Here is a 7,701-nt window from a genome sequence, read left to right on the forward strand (position 1 = left end):
CTGTTGACAAAGCCCACTTGGTGGTGACTCAGAACTGTGGTGGAAACAATAGAGGAAAGAAGGAGAGGAATCATCTTTTCCAACCTGGTCTCCCGCTGTTATCCTAAAGCCTTATTTTATTCTTCCATTTCTTCATTTATTCCTTCAGCAAATATTTCTGTAGTGCCTATCACGCACCAGCACGAGGCAAGCCTCAAGTCAAAATGACCTTGTCTGCCTCCCAGGCGCTCATTCTAATGGGGGAAACAGACATGCACATACTGGAACATGTACAGCAAGTGTAGTAATAGAACTGACAGTGACAGAAGAGCCTAAAGAGGGATGAAGAGAAGCTCCTAACAGAGCTCAGCGGCAGCGGGAGTGCAGGCAGAAGTGAGGTCTCGGGGAAAATTCCCTGGTGGAGCTTCGAGTGAGCTGAGTCTTGGAGTGCCTGGGTGGTTCACTCGGTGAGACATCCGATTTCTGCTCAGGTCATGATCTCATGGTTTGTGAGACAGAGCCCGGCATCGGGCTCTGCACTGACAGCCAGGAGCTGGCTTGGGATTATCACTCTCCCTCTCTCTCTGCCCTTCCCTCACTCACTTTCTCTCTCTCTCTCTCTCTCTCTCTCTCTCTCTTTCAATAAATAAACTTTAAAGCAAGCTGAGTCTTTTTTTTAATGTTTTTAATGTTTATTTATTTTTGAGAGAAAGAGGGCATGAGCAGAGGAGGGGCAGAGAGAGAGAGAGGGAAACGGAATCTGAAGCAGACTCTGAGCTGTCAGCACAGAGCCCGATGTGAGGTTCAAATCCATGAACCGTGAGATCATGACCTGAGCAGAAGTTGGACGCTTCACCGACTGAGCCACCCAGATGCCCCTAAAGTAAGCTGAGTCTTAACTAATGAGTCAGTTGTGGGGAAGACAGCATGGTGGCTAGAAAACATTTCTGACAGAAGGACAGCAAAAATCAAGGCAGCTAGGATGAAACATATCATGTACACATGGTGACCAGAGAGCCCAACAGGAGCCAGATCATGTAGAAGTTAAACCTGGAATTGATCCTGTAGGCAATGTCCAGGAAGAAATACCAACATTCATGATACAGGGTAGCAATATGATCCAATTTTCATTTTCAATAGATCATTCTGGCAGTTATGTGGAGGGTAGGTTTTGTTTTTTTTTTTTTTTAATTTTTTTTTCAACGTTTTTTATTTATTTTTGGGACAGAGAGAGACAGAGCATGAACGGGGGAGGGGCAGAGAGAGAGGGAGACACAGAATCGGAAACAGGCTCCAGGCTCCCAGCCGTCAGCCCAGAGCCTGACGCGGGGCTCGAACTCACAGACCGCGAGATCGTGACCTGGCTGAAGTCGGACGCTTAACCGACTGCGCCACCCAGGTGCCCCTGTGGAGGGTAGGTTTTAAGAGGACAAGATATGGGGCGCCTGGGTGGCTCAGTCGGTTGAGCGTCCGACTTCAGCTCAGGTCACGATCTCACGGTCTGTGAGTTCGAGCCCCGTGTCAGGCTATGTGCTGACGGCTCAGATCCTGGAGCCTGTTTCGGATTCTGTGTCTCCATCTCTCTCTGCCCCTCCCCCACTCATGCTCTGTCTTTCTCTCTCTGTCAAAAATAAATAAAAAAAAAATTAAGAGGACAAGATAAGTTAGAAAGAAAAATAGATAATAGATTGAACTAGAAAAATGGCAGCAAGGAAAGAGAGGGAAAAAATCCATTCAAGAAATATTTAGGAGGTAAAATCAGAATAACTTGGGGATTGACTGGATGAAGGAAAGGGTGAACACGGAGGTTAGGATCCACTTACCAGCTAGTGATGACAGAAAGCAAGAGGCTAGATAGAGCCATCAGCCATAGAAGGTGAGAGGAGAACAGTAAGTAAAGCACGTTGTACCATTTGGATGGCAAAGGTGTGGGTGCTCCCCATGGACACATGGATGCATATTCAAGCCATCGTGATGGGACCTGCCCAAGAGAGCAGCCCATGGAGAGAGGGAACCTGAGCAGTTAGGGTCTAGGGCATAGACTGCCAAAGGTAAGAGCTGAGGGCACTGGACCAAGGAGTCAGTAGTAGAATGTATCACCCCCACCACTCCCCACAGGAGTACATTCCAAACAACACAAAAATGTCCCATGAAAGAGCCAGACAGTGTTAATCAAGACAGAACAATAGCAGCACCAGTTTCTCTTTTTAACTGAGAGAAGTTGAGAAAGAGGGAGGGACTCTTCTGACACCATTGGTCCCCTGGATGTGAGAGTGTTGTTTTGGTATTAGCCTGAGCTGAGTCTTCTAACACCTGAAAATGAGTTATAATTACCTACATGAGACTTTTTACATAGCTGGAAAGTAACTAGAATGGAATTAACCCAATATCTTGTTCAACAGTGAGAGAGGAGGGATATGTCATTGCTATGTCGCCCCCCCCCCCCAAATTCATATGTTGAAATCCTGATGTCCAATGTGAAGTATTACGAAATGGGGCCTATGGGAGGTGAGTAGGTCATGAGGGTGGAGTGCTCTCATAAAAGAGACCCCACAGAGCTCCCTAGCCCCTTCCACCTGTGAAGACACACTGAGAAGGCGCCAGCTATGAACCAGGAAGAGGGCACTTATCAGAGAAGGCAACCATACAGGCCCCATGATCTCAGACTTCCCGGGCTCCAGAACTGTGAGAAATAAATTTCTGATTTTTTCGATAAGCCCCCTGGTGTGGTATTTTGTTATAGCAGCCTGAATGGACTAAGACAGTCATGGTTAAGAACGATGTTCACAGAAAAATAAAGCCAACTCCTTATTGTCCTGTTCTGCCTGACTGTTCCACCAAGGGCAGCCCATTCTTAAAAACATATATCTTCATGCTCCGTATCCACAAAAGGTAAGGACACTGTTCATGAAAATAGATGTATATCTATGTCATAAAGTCATCTTGCGAATGACAACTTATTTTGGCTAACTTTGTCATATCTAGTTAGATCAACATCATTTTTACCTCCTTGGTGACTGATGAAGCATAAAAGTGACATCAGATCTGGTCTCTTGCTGTTTGCTTATGTGTGCGTTTACTTTAGCCTTCAGCCTCTTTGTAGGAATCTACCTAATCCCCTTGTTCATCTTGCAAGGGTTAGTTCAAGTAGGGATAATAATTCATCAGTGCAATTAATATGGCACGAGCAACCTACAGCACATCAATTACGGTGCTCTGAAACACTTAAATAAGTGCAAGTGCCAAGGTCAACACCCACCTCCCCCCTTATGCACACACACATAGCGGAGCTCCTACCTTTGCCTGAAGATGCCTCAAAGACTGTATGTAACACGCACCATCTCATATACACCAAAGGCACCAGTGTCAATATGCATATTCATTATTACTAAAGTTTAATGTTAGATAGAAAACCCCAGGAGCTCTGACATTTTCTGCACATCTCCTAGGAGATCATGTCTCATGCTGCCCTGGCAGTGCACCTGTGCCTGGAGACCACCGCTGTGGCCCACTGTCTGCTGTGCAGACCCACCCCATCATTGGTCAGGCCAGGCTCAGGAGGCCCAGCTGTGCTGTGGCTGCCTTCTCTTCACTCTGCCCCTTCAAGGTCCTGCCACCTGTTTTTAGGTCTTCAGAAGCCCCTGGAGTCCTCAGGGAGCCCAGGCTGCATGACAGTTTTCTTCCTTTTTAACCTCAGAACACAAAATTCCGATTACTTTTCCTTGGCAGTAGCAGTGAGGAGCTGGAGAGGGATAGACCGTGACTCAACGTGAGTCAACCTTTCAAAGGGTCTCTCCATGCAGTAGAGACCAGAGAGCAAAGATTACCTCTGAGATGGCATTTGTGACCTGCAGAAGCAGCCGTCTTGAAGGACTGCTCTTGGTGAGGGCCCAGGGCACGAGCTGAGTCAAGGCTCCCATTCTGGGAAAGGGTTGTTATTTTTCAAGCAAGCAATGAGGATTCTGGTTAGGTTGTAAATTACAGGCCATTGTGCAGTGTCTGCAGGGGCTTTCTCCCAAACGTGGCTTAAATTCCATTCCCTTCAAGGTTTCTCAACACTTTCCTACCTCTGGAGTCTCCCTGAGGCTCTTGGCTTCCAGCTTTCTTGACTCTCCCATTTGATCCTGGCACTTGACTAATTCCCTGAGGTTCTCTCTCATCATTCTGCTTACTCTTAATAAAATCTGCCATCTTTCTGACATTTTCTAAGCTACCTTTACGCTGGGACACTTGGAAACATTTTATACATCCCAGCTTGCCTTCTGGAGTCTCCCAACTCCGTTCCTCCCCATCCTTCAGGTTTTTTTTTATAGTTCTCATATGGAAACATATCAGGGTCCAGGTATATGCCTGTCTTTTCCCATATGCCTGTCTTTTCCCATGGATATATAGTATTTTGGATTGTAGTATACATATTTAATGATCTTTGCTTGTTTCATATAGCTTTCTCGTAGCTTTTTGTGCACATATGTCAAAAAAAGAATTGTGGGGGGGCGCCTGGGTGGCTCAGTCGGTTAAGCGTCCAACTTTGGCTCTTGTCAAATAAAAAATTGTCAAATAAAAAATAATCAGTGAAAGAATAAAAAGTTTTTTTTAAAAAAATAAACACTTTTAGAGATAGCATAAATTATTGACTTATTTTTACAAATTAGAAAAAGGTAAGAAGGGAAGAGATAATGAGTAATTTTGACAAATTTCATCACATTAAAATTGTAAAATGTTGTATGAATTTAGTCTACTTCTCCCATAACCCAATTTAGGTAACAAATGCTATTTCCATTTTAGTGCTAGCAGTGAAATGGGTATGAAATGACACTCTATGGGAAATATATATCCCCATAGAATATATACATTCTCTATTTAGCTATACATTTACTATCTGTGTATATATATATATATGTGTATATATATATATATAATATATATATTTTCTATTTATAGATATATATAAATTTAGCTATATATGTATATATATTATATTATATTATATTATATTATATTATATTATATTATATTATATATACAATACATATTCTCTATTTAGCCATAGAAAAATCTACCAATTCTATGTCATTATACTTACAACCCTATCCCATTCTCTCCAACATCCCTCCACACACACATGTACTGAAATAATTGTTACCAACTGTATTCAAGTAAGAAATTCCACGCAGCATAGGGGCACCTGGGTGGCTCAGTCGGTTGAGTGTCCAACTTCGGCTCAGGTCATGATCTTGCAGTCCGTGGGTTGGGGCCCTGCGTCGGGCTCTGTGCTGACAGCTCGGAGCCTGGAGCCTGCTTCGGATTCTGTGTCTCCCTCTCTCTCTGCCCCTCCCCTGCTCATGCTCTGTCTCTCTCTGTCTCAAAAATAAATAAAAACATTAAAAAAATAAAAATAAAAGGAGCCATGTAGTGCGTGGTGTCAGGGCCCCACAGGGATTAGGCTGAAGCCAGTCTCCAGCTAAGACCACATCATTGCTTAGCTCCTTTCCTTACTCTCTCCTGCTTCTGCACTGCTGTTCTGGGAACGCTTCCCCAGTAAATCATTCAAACAAGAATCCCCATCCCAGGCACTGATTCTAACCAACCTGACTTAAGGCAAGACCTAAGCAATAAATTTCTCAAAAAGAGCCATTACTGTCTGGGTCACCTGCGTTAAACTTCAGAAACTAATACTATCCTGCTCAGTATTTTTTTTTTTTTTTTGCATACTCAATTTACAACCCTGTCAAATCATTTTTTATTGAAGTATAACTGGCATATAACATTATGATAGTTTCAGGTATACAAAATAATGATTCAATATTCATATTTATGGGAAATGATCACCACAATAAGTCTAGTTAACATCCATCACCATAGTTATAAGATTTTTTTTCTTGTGATGAGAAATTTTAAGATCTACTTTCTCAGCAACTTTCAAATACAGTATTATTAACTATGGTCACCATGTTGTACATTATATCCTTATGACTTGGTCAGTATATTGTATAAAAATATACACATTTATTCAATAGCTACAATATTATTTAATATCTATAGTATTATTCAATATCTAAGGCATCAGAGACTCTTAGTGCAACATGACCTTCTGGAGGAAGCTCTTACTCTGTTTTAAGCAGCAAACACTTTTACTCATGTATTTAGAAGTGGGCAAGGTAGAAAGGATGCACCAGTTAAAAATATTCTGCTTTGAGTAGCAATTAGACTGAATACAAGAGCAAGAATTCAGCTAACAGAGGATCAAAAATACATCTCCACAAAATGTTTAGACAATAGTAGTTTCCTAGACTGTCAGTGGCTTCTAGCCACATGCTAGCTGTACAGAACATTTCAAAGTAGTTATGGTATCTAGCCAAGCCAGAGAAAACAGGGTGATAATTAATCACCTCAAACCTGGACTAAATTCTCAATGTTCTTTTAATGGCTCAGCCCTCCTCTGAGCAATCAAAGTCCTTTTACAGAAAGAAAGAAAGAAATATGTGTAGCCAACTCTCAATTTTCAACCTTAATGGAAGGACTATTCATTCCACAAATATTTATTGAGTTCTTGCTATGTGCATAGCACTTTGTCAGGTACTGTTTAGAACCAAGAGGAGTAAATAGGCTGGGAGGATGCCAGAGCTATGCACAAGACCAAGAAACCGTGTTTGGCTTTGGAATGCCATGCTATGGGTGACCCCAAACCAAGTGTATCTGAAAGCATGTCTACCTTCTCTGCATTCCTCACTCCTCCCTTCTCAGTTCTATTTTCTATTACACATGACTTTGTATTTCTTTTACCTTCTCTCTGCCAAATTAGAGAGGAATGTTGCTTGCTTTAAAAAGTATATGGCAGCCTGAATTCCTGCTTCTCCTTTCATTCTGTGTTTCTTCTCCATGACACATCTGGCTCCCCTCCTAGGGATAAGAGAATAAAGGGAAAATAAGCTATTTGGTCTAAAAAGACAATATGGATTGTCTAGCTACGGATGAAGAAAGTGCAACAGCTTAGATTCAGCGTTAATCATCCATCTGCAAGAAAGCCAAGTGCTTCTTTTAACGTTGCTGAACTTGGCAACTATCAAAGATGGCTCTAGTTCATTGACGGAATGAATGAGCCTAAGTAATGACCCTTTATATTTACCTAGCGTCATAGAGTTTGCAAAATTCTTTCAGATACATTACTCCACTCAATCTTCACAACGACCTTGTGAAGTTTAGCCTGCTACATCAGAGGCAACTGAAATTCACAAAGGTTAGGTGGCTTTTCCGAAGTCACCTTGTCATAAGGGAAAAGCCAGGGCTCAAACTACGTCTTTCAGCCTCAAGCCTTTCTGCTCCTCCAGCCTTACCTCCCTTAGGCTTGTGAGAACCCTAGATTCCTTGAAGTGTTTTTTCCAACCATTCCCCTCCCACTTCTCAATTTCAAACCACTACCTCAGTCAGCAACGTAATTGTCCTTCAGAAAAGCTAGTGTTTGGAATATTACAAAACTCCACCCTCTGCACCACCCAATTCTTTAGAAGATTAGACAGATAATATATGGACCATTACTGTAAGGACAGTGATTACATTAACTACCTTTCTTTCTCTCTCCACTTGGCAGGTAATGATGCTGCAGGACACAATATTGTACTGACCAATATGGTCTGTAGGAACTACTAGAACTGAGATAGAAAAAAACTGATGCAAAGCACATCTCGCTAGTATTCATACACTGTTTTGATTTGTTTTGTTTTG

The sequence above is a fragment of the Panthera leo genome, chromosome C2 (genome assembly GCF_018350215.1).
Source record: "Panthera leo isolate Ple1 chromosome C2, P.leo_Ple1_pat1.1, whole genome shotgun sequence".
NCBI classification, from domain to species: Eukaryota; Metazoa; Chordata; class Mammalia; order Carnivora; family Felidae; genus Panthera; species Panthera leo.